Source organism: Notolepis coatsorum, assembly GCF_963971535.1.
Source record: "Notolepis coatsorum genome assembly, chromosome: 1".
NCBI lineage: Eukaryota > Metazoa > Chordata > Actinopteri > Aulopiformes > Paralepididae > Notolepis > Notolepis coatsorum.
This window is the reverse complement of record NC_140165.1, coordinates 124,697,024-124,716,410: the sequence shown is the minus strand read 5'-3', so window position 1 is coordinate 124,716,410 and position 19,387 is coordinate 124,697,024. Positions and strand designations below refer to the sequence as shown.

At 43.7% G+C, this 19,387-nt stretch overlaps 1 long non-coding RNA gene across 1 annotated transcript; it reads left to right on the top strand.

The window, feature by feature from the left end:
* The first annotated feature begins 867 nt into the window (after positions 1-867).
* Positions 868-17,925, top strand: LOC311240803. The gene is made up of 3 exons (XR_014620497.1): positions 868-1,094; positions 12,666-12,959; positions 15,737-17,925. It is a non-coding gene; the product is annotated as an uncharacterized lncRNA (long non-coding RNA).
* The last annotated feature ends 1,462 nt before the right edge of the window (positions 17,926-19,387 follow it).

Sequence of the window (19,387 nt, the reverse complement as noted above, 5' to 3'; positions counted from 1 at the left end):
CATGTTAAACCCAGATTCGGCTCAAACAAGGGACTAAACACGTTTCGCAATTATGCCACAACAATGTGGAACGCCCTACCTAAAGCTGTAAAGGAATGTGAATCACTACCCACTTTCAAAAACACTCAACGAACACCTACGGGAGGCTGCAATTTGAAACTGGCCCCTGTAAATGTCCAAACCCCACCCCCTCCTAATGTACAGTTTCTTCCCCCTCTAATGTATATATTTTCTTTTAGGATCTCTGTTAAACAGTACTGTATATTTGTATATCTTGTATGTCATAAATGTCTGGATGTAACAGTACTGTAGTATATCTGTATGTCATGTATGTCATAAATGTCTTGATGAAATGAAAATGGGGGATCCTGATGTAAACAAGACGAAAGTCTTTCTCTGGTCTGCATCCCCTTAACAATTGTGTGTATTGAGCCGTACTGTATTGTACCCATTCTGCAATCTGTTAAATAACGTTTTCAATCAATCAATCAATCAATCAATCAATCAATCAATCAATCAGACGACATGCGACTCCCTGCTGCGTCTATTCGTATGCTAACGGAGTTGTGTTTCCGCGGTCGGTTTGCGAGATCTGATTGGCCACTGACGTTTATCTCAGCACCAATCGCAAACAATCGAGCCAGCAGGCTGTTACCCTAACTAACCTTAACCAACTAACCCTAACCCTAGGGTCCCTAACCTTAACCAAATCGCGCAACCGAACGCGGAAGTGCAACTGCGGGCCAATCAGATCGCGCAAACCGACCGCGGAAACACAACTCCGTTAGAAAAAAACAACGCCTCCCTGCTGGCCACGTCCGGCTGGCTCCGTGACGTCACACTCGTGCGCGGAACAGGACGCTAATGGCAGCTGTTTGTGATCCTTTAGATCGATAGATAGATACTTTTATTGATCCCCTTGGGCAAATTAAACATGTCTGTAATAATACAACTGAGGTCGCTAGTCAACGAGAGACTGACTGCAGCCGCCGAAGAGATCTTTGGGTTTTTTGAAAGAACCATAGAAGATTACGAAGGAGAGATCTGTCGCCAGCGGCAGCTGCTGGAGGCGCAGGTCCAGAAGAACCAGACAGGTCGGTCACAACAACAACGAAACCACCTCCATTCTAACGGTTTAAAATGGGAAAACGCTATTGGCCACTGCTGGAAATTGGCATTTGATTTCACTATTGGTTGTATTAGCTAAAGGCGGCAATCTGATTGTATTGATAATATTGACTAGATAAGGGACTAAAGGGACTAAACACGTTTCGCAATTATGCCACAACAATGTGGAACGCCCTACCCAAAGCTGTAAAGGAATGTGAATCCCTGCCCACATTCAAAACCGCCCTTAAAGAGCACCTACGGGAGGCTGCAATTCGAAACTGGCCACCGTAAATGCCCAAAACCCCCACCACCTCCTAATAGACAGTCTCCTCCCCACCGCATGTATATATTCCCTCCCCGCCGTATGTATATTTCCCTCCCACCCACCCACCCCCTCCTAATGTACAGTCCCCTCCCCATCATATGTATATACTCTGTCAGGATCTAGGGGTAACAGTACTGTATATTTGAATACCGCCTATGTCACAAATGTATCAGTACTAAATACCTATATGTCCCTATGCCATAAATGTCATGTATGTTGTGTATGTCATAAATGTCTATATGAATTGAAAATGGGGGACCCTGATGGAAACAAGACAAACGTCTTTCTCAGGTCTGCATCCCCTTAACAATTGTATGTATTGAGCCGTACTGTATTGTACCCATTCTGCAATCTGTTAAATAAAGTTTTCATTCATTCATTCATTCATTCATTCATAAACATAACCAGTAGTACAACAGAGTTCAGCTAGCATCACATACACCAGTGACAAAGAATCAAAGCCGATCGAGATGAACAGCTATGTTATTATTCAGCACAACGAAAAATCCTGTTTTCCCCCAATCTCATTGCATTTTTAACAGATGTGTTTTGATTGATTGATTGATTGAAAAGTTTATTAACAGATTGCAGAATGGGTACAGTACAGTACATACAATTGTTAAGGGGATGCAGACCAGAGAAAGACTTTCGTCTTGTTTACATCAGGGTCCCCCATTTTCAATTCATCATAACATATATGACATACATGACATACAGATAGACAGTACTGCTACATCTATACATTTATGACATATCAGATTTGCAAATACAGTACTGTTTGTGATACAAAAGTGTCCAGAAAAGGAGTGTATATACATTTGGCGTAGAAACTGTACATTGGAGGAGGTTGGTGGGGTGGGGTTGGGTGGGTTGGGTGAGGGCTGTACATTGGAGGTGGGGGGGGGGGGGGGGGTTGGGTAGGGGACACACACACATTTTACACTGTACATTGGAATATTGACAAAGCCTTACTTGGTCATTTACTGTACAACTAGGTTAGGACATTTGTAGGGGCCAGTTTCGAATTGCAGTCTCACATAGGTGTTTTTTGAGAGTGTTCATGTAAAATTGCCCAAAATGTTAGAACTGTTGTTGTGAAAATGAATGACTAAAGCCCTTTGATCTCTGTCCCCCTGGATATCAACGCAATCAACCCGTTTAGTCTGGTAGCCAAGGGGACCTCCCATGCACCCAGGTTCAAGTTTGTTTATTAAATATCACAATAAAATACACGTACTTTACGGTGAAATGCTTGGTTCTGTATGAGCCCCTGAGAGTGTGCTTCAGTTCATACAGTGTAACAATTTAAGTAAAGAGGAATATACAATATACAATTTTTTAAACGATATGCAGTACAATCTAAAGTAGTAAAAATGAGCAAACAGTGAGGTACAAAACTTTGAGGTGAGGTGCAATTGCAAATGAGGTATGAATGTAGTGCAAATCTCTTTAATAATAGATGAATATAATGTGGTGTTAAAGTGTCTAAAGTGAGTGTTTGTTTAAAAGTGAGTGTGGATGTGTGCGCTATGAGTGTAGAAGATGATGGGTTGTTACATAGAGTCATTGAGCATCCTGATGGCCTGGGGATAGAAGCTCCTTCTGAGTCTCTCTGTACTGGCCATGAGACTCCGGTAGCGCTTGCCTGACCGCAGCAGTTCAAAGAGGCAGTTGTTTGGGTGGCTAGAGTCTTTGACTATTCTCTTAGCCTTGGCCCTGCAACGCTTGTTGTAAATGTCCTGGAGGCGTCTATTCTTATCCTAACGCATGTTTGCTTCCGCGTTCACGTTTTGCGCTCTGATTGGCCACTGACGTTTCTGGTCGCGCCAATCGTGTGATGGCATTTTTTTTTTTTATTATTTTTTCCCCCCCTCCATTTTCCTACGATTTTCTCCCATCCCAATGTTAGTCGTTATGCCAATTCCCAATCCCCTTCCTGGTCGCTGCGCACTCACCCCCCACAGTCGGTCTGGGAGAGTGGAGGCTATCACGTGCTTCCTCCGACACACGTCCAGCCAATCAACCGCTTCTTTTCACCTGGCAGCGCGGATCCTCCCTGAGAGGGCGTAGCGTGTGGAAGGATCACACTATCCCACTCAGGTCCCATCCGCGCTTAGCAGGCGCCCCGACCGAACTGTAGGAATCGCTGTTTACAACGACCCGGACCCACCCCGCCAGCTTCTCCCACCCTCTTAATACTGCCAATTGTATTAGTGTGAACGGCCAGCCAAGCTGGTGACAACGCCGGGAGCTGTGAGCTGGATTCGCCTGTTTGAATCCAGCTCCGGGGTTGGTGATGAACGCAATCTCCGCTAGACGGCAAGTTCTTTTGCCGGTTAAGCTTAGGCACTCTTTCGAAGTTGGTTAAGGTTAGAGTTGGTCTTAGAGCAGGGCGATAGAACGCCAGCCCTGATTCCAAACTCTAACCATAACCAACTTCGAAAGAGTCGCCTAAGCTTAACCAGTGATAAACTAGGCGTTAGGTAGTTTGCTGCTGGTCGAGGCGGAAATGGGCGCATCACGCGATTGGGCGCTCATGTGACATGACGAGAAATGTCAGTGGCCAATCAGATCGCACCAGAAACGGCAGTGGCCAATCAGATTAGCAAAACGCGAACACGGAAGCAAACCTGCGTTAGGATAAGAATAGACGCGTCCTGGAGAGTGGGAAGCCCACCTCCAATTGTGCGTTCGGCTGAACGGGCCACTCTCTGCACTGCAGTGAGTCTGCTGCGGTCTTGTGCAGTGCTATTCCCAAACCAGGAGGGGATATTGCCAGTCAGGATGATCTCTATTGTGCATGAGTAGAAGTTCATAAGGATCTTCGGACTCACTTTGAACTTCCTTAGGCGCCTAAGGAAGTAGAGGCGTTGTGGTGCCTTCTTGATTACACTGTCAATGTGTGTGGTCCATGTCAAGTCCTTGGATATGTGGACTCCGAGGTACTTAAAACTGTTCACCGGTGCCCCGTCCGGCCCGTCGATGTTTAGGGGGCTGTAGTCCCTGGCCCCCGACCTCCTAAAGTCCACAATCATCTATTTCGTTTTGCTGACGTTCAGGGCTTTTGCTGCTTAGTGCTGGTGTGATGCTTGTTTAGATGGATCAGCATAGTCACCAGCATACCAGTACCAAAACACATGTACCACTGGTGGACGGTATGGTCTAAAATGTATATCACGGTATAATTTGAAGCATAGACGCAGGGACCGAAATTAGAGAGCGCCACCCGCCATTTGCGCTCAGTTTTTACTAGGGATGCCCCGATCGATCGGCCACCGATCGTTATCGGCCGATAATTAGTATAAATATGCGATCGGGGAATTCCGATAATTAGTCATATTCGCCGATCGCGGAAACTGATCAAGTGGATATCTCACTCGCTTGTCTCAGACGCACAGGACCTGCAAACTGCTCCTCCTCCCTAGCCCCGCCCGTACCCGTGTAGAGTTTGTAAACACAGAGGAGGCGGACCTCCTCTGCTGAGTCTAGATAGTGCATTCGACCTGAGCTAACATTAGCTACCTAGCTATCGTTACTGTTTAAACAAAATTACCCAGTCAACTATTCACTTTTAGTAGGCATTGTCTAACGGTATTTAGCCGGCTAGCTACTGATAGCTCCGGATATCAACAAATGCCCCAGAAGTCTAGTGGTCCATGTTGATATCTCCGTTAGCTTGCGTTAGCTGACGTTAGTTCACCGTTCAAAACGAAATGTCCGATTGAACTAAATAGTTGTCTTAACGTCATCTAGCCGGCTAGCAGTAGCTACAGATAGCTCCTGATATCAATGTCTTATATCAATGTCTTATCAATGTCTTATAACATCTAGTCGGCCAGCTACCGATAGCTCCTGACATCAACAAACGCTCTACAAAGTCTAGTAGAGACGTGTATGCTACCTGTTAGCTCACGTTAGCGCAAGTTAGTTCACCGTTCAAAACGAAATGTCCCATTGAACTAAATAATTCACTGAGGCGTTGTATTAACGTTATATATCCGGCTAGCAGTAGCTACAGATAGCTCCTGATATCAATGTCTTATAACACTGATTCGATGCGTATTCGAGCTGAGGGCTTGCTGAGCACAGTTAAGTAACGTTATGCCAATAGGGTCCAGGTGCAGCGCCGGAGAATCCTGGCCGTAGCTCTGCTCGAGGCTACTCGAGTATAGGTCCAGGTGCAGCTCCGGAGAATCCTGGCCGTAGCTGGAGGCTACTAGAGTACACACAGACAGTGGAGCTTGTTGCGTGGTGGCGATGTCTCGCAGATAATACAAGTACAAGTCTAATTATATAATATATATATTTTATAAAAAAAAAAAAAAAAATCTTTTTATATAAAATAAATTTTAATTTCTTTTTAATCAAAAACGATCGGTATCGGATCGGTATCGGCCGATATGGCTCACGACGATCGGTGATCGGTATCGGTGGCAAAAAACGTGATCGGGGCATCCCTAGTTTTTACGTTTGGCGCCTCCCACTGAGACGTCTGAGCGCCGTGTGGCGCTCAATCAAATAGTCATGTGAAAACCGAAAATCATGATCAAATTCTTTAGCGGAGTTCTCACTCGCTGTCTCAGCAGACATGAAGCGCGCACCGCGCACTGCTGCTGCTACCCCCTCCCCACCTGTTTCTGTATGCTGCATGTAAACAGGCTATTGCCTCCGAGTCACCGTGACGTTAGTTAGCACTTAGCACTGCTGCTCCTACCCCTGTATGCCTGCATGTAAACAGAGGCTATTGCCTCACCGTGACGTTAGTCTAGTCAGTGTGGGACCTTCGTGAGATAACGTTAGCTACCGTTACAAAATGACCCAGTCAACTATTCACTTAGTTTAATACACGAGGCATTGTGTAACGTTATCCAGCCGGCTAGCTACGGATAGCTCCCGACATCAACAAATCCTCCAGCAATAGTCCAGTGCATAATACCTCCGTTGGCTAGGTAACTAGTCACTACGAAATGTCGCAGTAAACTAAATAGTTCACTGAGGCGTTGTCCCAACGCCATCCATCAGTAGCTACAGATAGCTCTTGGTATCAATGTCCTACAACATAACAACAACAACATGCGTATTCGAGTCCCTGGTTTACATCGCATGAGTGAGGGCTGCTGACTAGGGTCCAGGTGCAGCGCCGGAGAATTCTTTTGCATGCTGAATGTAGCGTTTAGGGTCCAGCTGCACCCCCGGAGAATCCTTGCTGGAGCTGGAGGCCACTCGAGTATACACACAGACAGTGGAGCTGTTTGCAGACAGCGAGGTGGCGATGTCTCGCAGATAACACAACCACAAGTATGATTATATAATATATATATTTTATTAAAAAAATATATATATATAAAATAATAATAAAAAAAAATTTTATCAAAAAAAAGTTGGCGGGTAAGAAATATGCTTGGCGGGTAGATTCTTCCCATCTACCCGCCACTGGCCGGTGAGTCAAAAAGTTAATTTCGCTCCCTGCATAGACGGTAACGGTATATATCACGGTATCAGTGTTTCCGTTAGAATTTTTTTTTTGTCTCATAGGCAGGCTATATAAATAATGACATCCTCAAGGCATGTAGATTTATAATATTTTAACTTAAAACTAGGCTACTTTTGCGTATACAGTCATTATATTCCAAATAAAATAAGTCCTGAGTCGAGACTCTGTGCTGCTCCCAACGAATCCCAATAGTATGCAACTGCAGAGCCGCAGAGTAGGGGCGCTTTCAGGTCCGGTCAACAGCGCCCCCCACCCAACGGCTGAATTGCCAATGGCTGAATTGGAGTACTGCACTGTGCCGGTACAGATGGGTGGGTTATGGTGGATTCTGCGGCTCTGCAGCTGCATATGCTTCTCGCAAAATCCAGCATCCAGCCCCGCTGCCCAGCCGTCGTTATCAGAACACTACACACATATCATAATGTTCACAGCAAACTGTAGTTGATCACCAGGTATGTTTTATTAACGTAGAATAATTCATATAAGAAAAACGATAGGGAAATCTCTTACCTTTCTCCACTGGTTAAAAATGCCAGGAACTGAAATTGAAACTTGCTGTGCGCCGCGGTGATATGTGTTTATTATGAAATGACAATTGCGTGTTGACACGCCCACTGCGCGAAGCCTCCTAAATAACTTTTTCCAGTTTGCACATATCTATTATCTATGACTAATTCTATCTATTTTTAGGGGCAAATGCGAGTGAAATAGTCGCGCTGTGGTTACATGATGTCATTGCTATTTTAGAGCTGCTCTACTGGTTACACGGTATAGTCAAAATCCATACCGTAGAGCAAATTCATACCGTTTATACCGTATACCGTTTATACCGTCCACCCATACCAAAACACATGTACCAGTACCAAAACACATGTACCAGTACCAAAACACATGTACCAGCACCAAAACACATGTACCAGTACCAAAACACATGTACCAGTACCAAAACACATGTACCAGCACCAAAACACATGTACCAGTACCAAAACACATGTACCAGTACCAAAACACATGTACCAGCACCAAAACACATGTACCAGTACCAAAACACATGTACCAGTACCAAAACACATGTACCAGCACCAAAACACATGTACCAGTACCAAAACACAGGTACCAGTACCAAAACACATGTACCAGTACCAAAACACATGTACCAGTACCAAAACACAGGTACCAGTACCAAAACACAGGTACCAGTACCAAAACACCAGTACCAAAACACATGTACCAGTACCAAAACACATGTACCAGTACCAAAACACATGTACCAGTACCAAAACACAGGTACCAGTACCAAAACACATGTACCAGTACCAAAACACATGTACCAGTACCAAAACACGTACCAGTACCAAAACACAGGTACCAGTACCAAAACACCAGTACCAAAACACATGTACCAGTACCAAAATACACGTACCAGTACCAAAACACACGTACCAGTACCAAAACACATGTACCAGCACCAAAACACATGTACCAGCACCAAAACATATGTAACCGAGGTCTGTGAGTAATAGCCACAGTCACGATAAACGCGTGTGTTGAGAAGTGACTGTGGCAGTAAGCGGGCCGCGAGTTAAACTCACTTCCCTATAACCGGGTTAATAGATACGGTACCCAGGTGTGAATTCACCTCTCTGTGCAGCGGTCTATGTTGTCGCCCACGGCGTGGGAGACCCGGGTTCTAAACTCCCTCTGGGCATCGACATTTAACACAACGCAGAAGGAGTCGCATACGATCGGTCACACATAGCCCAAACGCGTGAATATTTTAGGCAACCAACTTGTGTTTAGCGTTTCTCTGATTGGCCACTACGCCCATGTGACCGCGGCAGCGCGAGAGAGCTGCAGCGCGGAAAAATAGGCTGTCTATTGCCATTCTCTAAGACAAACTCTAACCTTAACCAGCTCCTTAACAGCGCCTAAACTTAACCCTTCTAACCTTAACCAACTCCGAAACAATGCCTAACCTTAACCTTAACCAACTCCGAAACAATGCCTAACCTTAACCTTAACCAACTCCGAAACAATGCTTAAAGTTAACATGCCTAAACTTAACCGGCGAAAGAATGCACCTTAAAAAAAAAATGAAAAAAAAAATGAAGGGAATCACCAACGGACCGCAGAATCCACAGCAAGGCAGCGCTACCAATTGAGCTAGTTCTGGATGTTAAAAAATGGGGGATTACTGCTACATAATGCTGCCGCGACAGAGCTCCGCGGCAGAGCGGAGCTGCCGCGGGGGCGTGGCTAGACGCAAGTTGGGCGTGGCTAGACACAAGTTGGTTGCCTTTAATATTTAGGCAGCCCAAACATGTCTTTGCTGGTATAACCAGCATGCATTGTGCTGGTCTTTGTTGGTGATGCTGGTGATTTCAACATCAATATTTTATCCAACCTATTAATACAAATGTTGTCAGAATGTGTTCAACTATAAGTAGAAGATATAAAGTTTACGAGCGAGCTGCCATTTTCTGTGTAAACGCATGTTTCCCCCCCAAGAGCACACAAGAGCCAAGGACTGCGCTGCTATTCACTTTTTCATATGACATCACATACAGACGCATCCAAACAACTGGTTTAAAGGCACAGTTTCTGAATATGAGCTGGGTGCAAAATGTGACATATTACGAGTGTTATTTAGTCAGAGGCCCATCAGAGCCCCATGTGCACACGCACTGGACACGTTAGTTTAGCACAACATGGGACCTCTAAGACTTTCACACTGTAGCTCCATGGGGCAAGGTCAAAGTTGGCAGTAGGTGCCATATACAGGTTCAGTAGGCGGCATGTGGCATACAGTAGGTGGCATGTGGCATACAGTAGGTGGCATACAGTAGGTGGCATGTGGCATACAGTAGGTGGCATGTGGCATACAGTAGGTGGCATACAGTAGGTGGCATGTGGCATACAGTAGGTGGCATACAGTAGGTGGCATGTGGCATACAGTAGGTGGCATGTGGCATACAGTAGGTGGCATACAGTAGGTGGCATGTGGCATACAGTAGGTGGCATGTGGCATACAGTAGGTGGCATACAGTAGGTGGCATGTGGCATACAGTAGGTGGCATGTGGCATACAGTAGGTGGCATGTGGCATACAGTAGGTGGCATACAGTAGGTGGCATGTGGCATACAGTAGGTGGCATGTGGCATACAGTAGGTGGCATGTGGCATACAGTAGGTGGCATGTGGCATACAGCAGGTGGCACATACAGGTTGGAAAGTTGGGACCCTAAAGAATAATTTCCGATGCAGCTCAACACGGTCAATATTTTAGGCCTCTTTCTTGTTCCTTGAAACATCACTACAGAAAATAAAGGTTTGTTTAAAGGAGCTAGTTGGTGTTCAGATCTATCTTTTCAAATCTTTAAGGTATTTTCTGATTATTTCTCATTAATATACAATAAACATGTCTCGCTTATTCAAATGAAGATTCTGAGTGTATAGAGGCTTGGCACAATATATATATATGCCTAATGATAGGCATTGCCATGCTCAATTATGACGCTACCACATCCAGTTTATCCCCCGACACCCCCTGTTGAAGAACATGTTCACTTTAGCTATGAAGGGGAAGATGAACACAGATAAGATGGATGTCACTGAGCGGTGATTTAAGGTGAACGACTTGCAACAATTGTCTCCTTCCTTAGGTAATTGCTAAGCAAATGCATTGTCATCCACGGCTACATTAATTCATTTAATAAGCCTCCCTTGATATATTCCTGTCGTAATTCATCAGAAATGGATGGTAAAAAAGGCTAAGTTATACAGCAGGTTAAGAGAAAAAGATACCTTCATGTCATGGTTCACAGTTTACTGACTAGTCTAAATCCGCCAAGAATGTCATGTAGAATAGTGTTCTCCCCCACCAGAAATATTAGAATCGGAACAGAGATTTGATAAGAACTGGATTTGATGAGCTGACCAGACTCGATAAAATTCAAACGATACCCACCTCAGAAAGGTACAAACATTTTCAGTAAGCATTATTAGGGATGCACGATAAGTATCGGGCCGATAATTATCGAGCCGATATCAGCAATTATGACGTCATCCCGATAAACCCGATAACGTTATTAATAGCTCCAATAATATAATATATTATTTGGTAAAAAAAAATGCGGTGTGGGTGAATTGGGATGAAGGGCGTTTGTTTTTACTATAGGTTCCTCCCGTTTTGCCAGTACTGTGGTACGACTGATAGCGTGTGGTTTAGGAAGCGGGCGTTTTGCACAAATCCAGCGCTCCCTTTCTTGGCTGTGACGTAGTCACGTAAGTTTCTGAAGCAGCGCGGACGTAAACAACAAAGATGGCGTCGATAGTGTTGGAATAGTTTCTAGTTTCGGAGGAAAAAAGTTCGCTTGCTATTTGTAACAAATGTAATGCAGAAGTTCCACGAGGAGGGAAAAGGGCAACAACTTATAATATATCCAACCTAACAAGTCACCTGCAACATCACCACCGCTACGATGGTGTGTTATTGTGTTAAAAGCCTACGACGAGTCGACGACGCACGAGGAGCTAAAGCTGCTGCAAATTTAGCCCCTTTCATGACTGTGATGCAACCCTTGGTTGAATACGCAGTCACTTATTGCTCCGTAGTAGCCAGGTTAATTTGCACCACCAAGCACTGCTTAAAAGCTAGCGGCTTGAGCCCTTGGGTCATTTCTGTCAAACTTCTTTAATTTAGCAAACGCCTCGTCAATAGGTACAAGCGTACTCGCGCCGTCGTCGTAGGCTTTTAACACCATCGTAGCGGTGGTGATGTTGCAGGTGACTTGTTAGGTTGGATGTATTATAAGTTGTTGACGGATTGTGAATTTTCATTTGGAAAAATAAATATGGTCACTTTATCAGTCAAAACTGTTGTCTTGGCTTTTGTTTCTGTTGTCTGGTTAGGTCAAAACGACAGGAATATACATAAAAAAAATGTGTATAATACAATAAATATCGGTTATCGGTATCGGTTATCGGCTTGAGGAGCATAAAGTTATCGGTATCGGGGTAAAAAAAAATCAATATCGTGCACCCCTAGTAAGCATTTGACATCTGGAGATTTCTGCAAGAATTGAATTTTTCGACGAATGGATGGTGAGCACCCCCCTTATTTTCAACATACCGGCATCCCATAATATATATATATAGTATAACCTCTGCATGGCCCAGATCTCTAGTTAGTGGTTGTAAATGAGGCTATGATTATCCTTGATGTCACAATAGGTAATTTTATAGAATGAGGTCAAGAATTGTCTCACTACATTGAAATGACTACAATGGTGATTAACATCATCACACATGATGGATCCACAAGAGTCTCTGCTGTCCAGTCAGACCTGTTTATGCAATTCCTGTTCAGGGACCACATTATGCGGAAATAGGCAATATTCTTTCAAATAGACAAACAAATACATTGTATTACATGCACAACAAAACTGCATGGTTTTTCCATGAAACCGCATGGGGATTAACAGAAACAGTGTCTGCAAAGGGGAGACTCTTGGGTATCCATGCGATCATGAGGTCGGGGAACCCCATTGAAAATGGCCCTGCTATTTCTTCCCTTGCCAAAATCTTGCCTAACTTTGGCGCATTATTTAGTCACTTTCCCGACCAGCTAGAATGACATGCCTGGTGCCCATGGATTCTGTAGGTTGTCTAGTTTCATAATTATGATACTACTACCGTAGCCTAAAGAATTAGCCTGTGTGTTTATAATTTGACACAGGTGATGAGGTGGTGTTGTTCCCTGGAGCGAGCAGGCACACTGCGTCTGGAGTACGTGGAGTGTCGCCAACATGGGAGATCTCCAAACGCAACGCGTCTCCTCCAGTTGTGGTCATGAAACCACGGCACAGCCAACCATCTGGCATGTTCACTACTCGATCAGCAAGAGATCCCAGACGTCAGTCTCCAACAGCCAACACAAGCTACATGAAGGAAAAGACGGATCAAACATCATGTTACTACATGAAGGAAAAGATATACAATGATTCAGTTTTAATGAGAGAAAGGGCTCTAGGTGAGTGAGAGGCTTTAACTAGTTAGCTGGCGTTACATGAGCTGTTACCTAACACATAGCTGGCGTTAGCTAACACGTTACATGAGCTGTTACCTAACACGTAGCTGGCGTTAGCTAACACGTTACATGAGCTGTTACCTAACACGTAGCTGGCGTTAGCTAACACGTTACATGAGCTGTTACCTAACACATAGCTGGCGTTAGCTAACACGTTACATGAGCTGTTACCTAACACGTAGCTGGCGTTAGCTAACACGTTACATGAGCTGTTACCTAACACGTAGCTGGCGTTAGCTAACACGTTACATGAGCTGTTAGCTAACACGTAGCTGGCGTTAGCTAACACGTAGCTGGCGTTAGCTAACACGTTACATGAGCTGTTACCTAACACGTAGCTGGCATTAGCTAACACGTTACATGAGCTGTTAGCTAACACGTAGCTGGCGTTACCTAACACGTAGCTGGCGTTAGCTAACACGTTACATGAGCTGTTACCTAACACGTAGCTGGCGTTACCTAACACGTTACATGAGCTGTTACCTAACACGTAGCTGGCGTTAGCTAACACGTTACATGAGCTGTTACCTAACACGTAGCTGGCGTTACCTAACACGTAGCTGGCGTTAGCCAACACGTTACATGAGCTGTTACCTAACACGTAGCTGGCGTTAGCTAACACATAGCTGGCGTTACCTAACACGTAGCTGGCGTTACCTAACACGTAGCTGGCGTTACCTAACACGTTACATGAGCTGTTACCTAACACGTAGTTGGTGTTAGCTAACACGTAGCTGGCGTTAGCTAACACTTGGCTGGCATTAGCTAACACGTAGCTGCCGTTAGCTAACACGTTACATGAGCTGTTACCTAACACGTAGCTGGCGTTAGCTAACACGTAGCTGGCGTTAGCTAACACGTTACATGGGCTGTTAGCTAACACGTAGCTGGTGTTACCTAACACGTAGCTGGCGTTAGCTAACTCGTTACATGAGCTGTTAGCTAACACGTAGCTGGCGTTAGCTAACACGTTACATGAGCTGTTACCTAACACGTAGCTGGCGTTAGCTAACACGTTACATGAGCTGTTACCTAACACGTAGCTGGTGTTAGCTAACACATAGCTGGCGTTAGCTAACACGTAGCTGGCATTAGCTAACACGTAGCTGGCGTTAGCTAACACGTTAGACAAGCTATTTACCTAACACGTAGCTGCCGTTAGCTAACACGTTACATGAGCTGTTACCTAACACGTAGCTGGCGTTAGCTAACACGTTACATGAGCTGTTACCTAACACGTAGCTGGTGGTATCTAACACGTAGCTGGCGTTAGCTAACAGCTCATGTGTTAGCTAACACGTAGCTGGCGTTAGCTAACACGTAGCTGGCATTAGCTAACACGTTACATGAGCTGTTACCTAACACGTAGCTGGCATTAGCTAACACGTTACATGAGCTGTTACCTAACACGTAGCTGGCGTTAGCTAACACATAGCTGGTGTTAGCTAACATGTAGCTGGCGTTAGCTAACATGTTACATGAGCTGTTACCTAACACGTAGCTGGCGTTAGCTAACATGTTACATGAGCTGTTAGCTAACACGTAGCTGGTGTTAGCTAACATGTTACATGAGCTGTTACCTATCACGTAGCTGGCATTAGCTAACACATAGCTGGTGTTAGCTAACACGTAGCTGCCGTTAGCTAACATGTTACATGAGCTGTTACCTAACACGTAGCTGGCGTTAGCTAACATGTTACATGAGCTGTTACCTAACACGTAGCTGGCGTTAGCTAACATGTTACATGAGCTGTTACCTAACACGTTACATGAGCTGTTACCTAACACGTAGCTGGAGTTAGCTAACACGTTACATGAGCTGTTACCTAACACGTAGCTGGCGTTAGCTAACATGTTACATGAGCTGTTACCTAACACGTTACATGAGCTGTTACCTAACACGTAGCTGGCGTTAGCTAACACGTTACATGAGCTGTTACCTAACATGTATCTGCTGTTAGCTAACACGCAGCTGGTGTTAGCTAACACATTACATGAGCTGTTACCTAACACGTTACATGAGCTGTTACCTAACACGTAGCTGGCGTTACCTAACATGTTACATGAGCTGTTACCCAACACATACCTGCCGTTAGCTAACACGTTACATGAGCTGTTAGCTAACACGTAGCTGGCGTTAGCTAACACGTTACATGAGCTGTTAGCTAACACGTAGCTGGCGTTAGCTAACCCGTTACATGAGCTGTTAGCTAACACGTTACATGAGCTGTTACCTAACACGTAGCTGGCGTTAGCTAACACGTTACATGAGCTGTTACCTAACGTTACATGAGCTGTTACCTAACACGTAGCTGGCGTTAGCTAACACGTTAAATTAGCTGTTACCTAACACTTAGCATTCATGGTGACTAAATGTTGCTGGTGTTTGTGTGGCCGTTACCAGAAAACCAAGTGTATGTATTTGCTATTTCAGCTATCCATAATTACATTGCATAGTTTGGAGAACTTCAAGTCTCTGTTATATTCTGACCTGCCAACAGTTGATCCACCTCTGAGGTGTGATTGACCGTGTGATATGCTGACATGTGCTCCCAGTAATAAATGGGCTCCCTATGTAGCCAAGCACTGACACGTTTATTGTTGTAGACACTTTTAGGATGCTTATACTCTCAGCTGCTCAGAGAGTCTCACTTAATGGTGGAAAGTTATCTACTGCATCTTTATGTTAACTATTCATATTATTTTACTCCTCTCTCTAGACCCCCCACATCTCCCCGCCCGTGAAGAGGAGGTTCCCCCTGAGCAGCAGGAGAGGAGGAGACTCAGTGGGATCCAGAAGGAGGCAGAGCCCCTACAGATTAAAGAGGAACAGGAGGAACTCTGGAGCAGTGAGGAGGGAGAGCAGCTTCAAGGTCTGGAGGAGGCTGATATCATAACGTTCTTATCCACTCCTGTCCCTGTGAAGAGTGAACATGATGAAGAGAAACCTCAGTCCTCCTGGTTTAACCAAACCCAGACTGAGCCTCTAGCCAGCACCTCAACTGAACAGATGAAAACAGAACCTGATGGAGAGGACTGTGTAGTATCAGAACCAGCCAGTAACTTGGATCCATCTGGTGATTTAGAACCAACTAGAGATGTCCAGCTCATCTCTTCAGACAGTTCTGGATCTGAGACTGATGACAGTGATGGATGGGAGGAGACTGAGGAATGTCAGTCAGGTTCAAACACACTGAAGTCAAAGAAGACAGAAGAAAACGAAGGACAGAGTTTGTCTATCAGTAGCAAGTTCAGGAGTTCTGTGGTTTCATCCCACGAGCTGACATCATCAAACCAAGTTCTATCTGAAACTTGTAAAGTGTGTGGGAAATGTTTTCCAAGTAAGAATTCTTTAGTGCACCATCTTAAAGTCCATCCTAGTGACTGTGGTTTGTGCGGGAAACATTTAGAACCCACAGAGAGCTTGAAACTTCACCTTCAATCTCACAGGACATGTACTGTTTGTGGCAAGAAATGTACTCGTGGAAACCTGGGACGGCACATGAGAAGCCACACTGGAGAAAAGCCCTACAGTTGCACACAGTGTCACAAAAGATTTGGCCACAAATACCATCTGGATTCACATATGATCAGTCATACTGGGGAAAAGCCGTACAGTTGCACACTGTGTCACAAAATATTTGGTCACAAACAAAGCCTTAATTCACATATGATAACCCATACTGGGGAGAAGCCTTTTAGTTGCACACTGTGTAACAAAAGATTTGGTCTTAAAAAAAGCCTGAATGCTCATATGAGAAGTCACACGGATGGAAAGCTGTCTCAGACATACCAGACCTCCCTCTGGTACGAGACGCCTTCGCTCGCGTTCAGTTATCTCAACTGTTGATGGATCCAGTAGTGAGAGTTTCACAATACAGATATCTTTACCACTGTTAGCACCTGTAGTAGTGAGAGAGTTTCACATTACAGATATCTTTACCACTGTTAGCACCTGTAGTAGTGAGAGAGTTTCACATTACAGATATCTTTACCACTGTTAGCACCTGTAGTAGTGAGAGAGTTTCACATTACAGATATCTTTACCACTGTTAGCACCTGTAGTAGTGAGAGAGTTTCACATTACAGATATCTTTACCACTGTTAGCACCTGTAGTAGTGAGAGAGTTTCACATTACAGATATCTTTACCACTGTTAGCACCTGTAGTAGTGAGAGAGTTTCACATTACAGATATCTTTACCACTGTTAGCACCTGTAGTAGTGAGAGATGTAGACACAAAATAGACATAGGCATAAAAAATTAGCATAAAGTTGGCACAATTATAGACGGGCACAAAATGAGCAGTGAATTTACATTAAAACCTCCCTGAATTTTTTTTTAAAGGTTTATTTATTTTATTTCTATGAATAATAACAAATTAAATTAAGAAAATATTATAATAGATTTCTGGCATTAAATATATATCAAAAGGATTGTGATTTATGTGTTAAAATGTCCAGCCCCCAGCACAGGTCCCGCCCACTCCAGGGACTGAGGCCCCACTTTTGGGAATTGGGAATTGTGCAAAATAAAAGCAATGCATGAAGTATATCTACCACTGTTGGCACCTGTAGTAGTGAGAGTTTCACAATACAGATATATTTACCACTGTTGAAAATATATTTTCTTTGGGAAGGTCTTCAATATTTATTTATTGAATGCTGTAAACGGGGTCCAAAATTAACTCCAAATGCCTGTAAAATGCGTGTTTGGCTAAATCAATGAGTTGAATTTGAATGCCTTGTTATCGCGCTACAGTCTTTGGTCTTTGCTATTTGTGTTCTCAAACATCCCCTGTTGACCATCGTAACATCTGTCTGGATGGCATAGAGGAGCTAGCTAGTTAGCTAACCTGTGGGTGGCATAGAGGAGCTAGCTAGTTAGCTAACCTGTCTGAATGCCATAGAGGAGCTAGCTAGTTAGCTAACCTGTGGATGGCATAGAGGAGCTAGCTAGTTAGCTAACCTGTCTGGATGGCATAGAGGAGCTAGCTAGTTAGCTAACCTGTCTGGATGGCATAGAGGAGCTAGCTAGTTAGCTAACCTGTGGATGGCATAGAGGAGCTAGCTAGTTAGCTAACCTGTCTGAATGTAAAGTAATGTATAAGCTATGAAACAATGAATTTCAGCATAGAACTTGGCATTCTACTTTATTTTTTTAAACATTTTACATTTCAAGCATCAACAATGTAACTTATGAATGAATGCCTTTGTTCCTGGAAATAATGTTTGCCTGGTCCACTAGCGTTAGCTGTTTGCAATGACAGCAGCCAGCTAGCTTGCTTGTTTGATTATCACCTGTTCGCTATTAAGTAAAAACAATAGTTCTGAGTGTCTATCTGTGTTGAGTTCTATGTTGCCCATCCCTACTGTTTATCAGGTTGGCACCTTGCATGGTTGCCTCCACTGTCGGTGTGTGAATGTGAGAGTGAATGGGTGAATGTGAGGAACTAAATTGTAAAGCGTAAAGCGGGTGCTATATAAATGCACCATTTTACAATTTTTACCATCTGCCTGTGTGTTTTTACCATCTGTATCTGTTCAATCAACAAAATCTAATCTCTATCTGTATTCAGATAGAAGGCCGGACGTGGTTGTGGTTTAAAGTTTTATAGTATATTTTTCTGTGTGCTTTCTTAGCATTTTTGGCAACAATTATTGTACAATACAAGATGGTAACAGATGTAATCAAATTAACAAATTAACATTAAAGGAACTCCAGCAAATGTAAATGGAGCTTCAGCCATTGACTGTGTGTTTGATTAATTGTACAACCATATTTCACTGTTGAACGTTTTTGCCTACTTTATTGAATTTTGTATTTATTCATCTCTTTTTAAGCAGCCTGTAGACTAATATGTAGGCTGCCCATAAGATTGTTCTCTGACGATACAGTTTAATTTGATGTTCTGACAACAAAAGATTCTTAAGCATGATACTTATTATGCACATTTAAAAACTGTGACCTAGGAGCTGCTAGTTCCTTCCAGGAGAGAAGATTGAGATATCTGGCTATTAAGGAGCTAAATGCTATGATTGCATAAAATGTACCTTTGTTCCTCAACTGTGTTGTTCGCAGGAAGATCTGGGAAGAAAGTCTTATTTTGACACTAATTTGGCGATATCTAACAAAACAGTGAGACTTTGGCAAGTCAAATAATTGTGAGTTGTGCAAATGATCCATATGAATATGAACATATAGATTTAATACTCTGTACCTTGTCTTTATATTACATTGTCTATATATTACATGCCCAATAATAATACATAAAAATGGGACCAGACAAGCATGTTTCTTAGTGCTTTGAAGGGCACTTTTAATTATATAATGTAAACATGTTTACCACCTATCAATCGCCATGCTGAGGT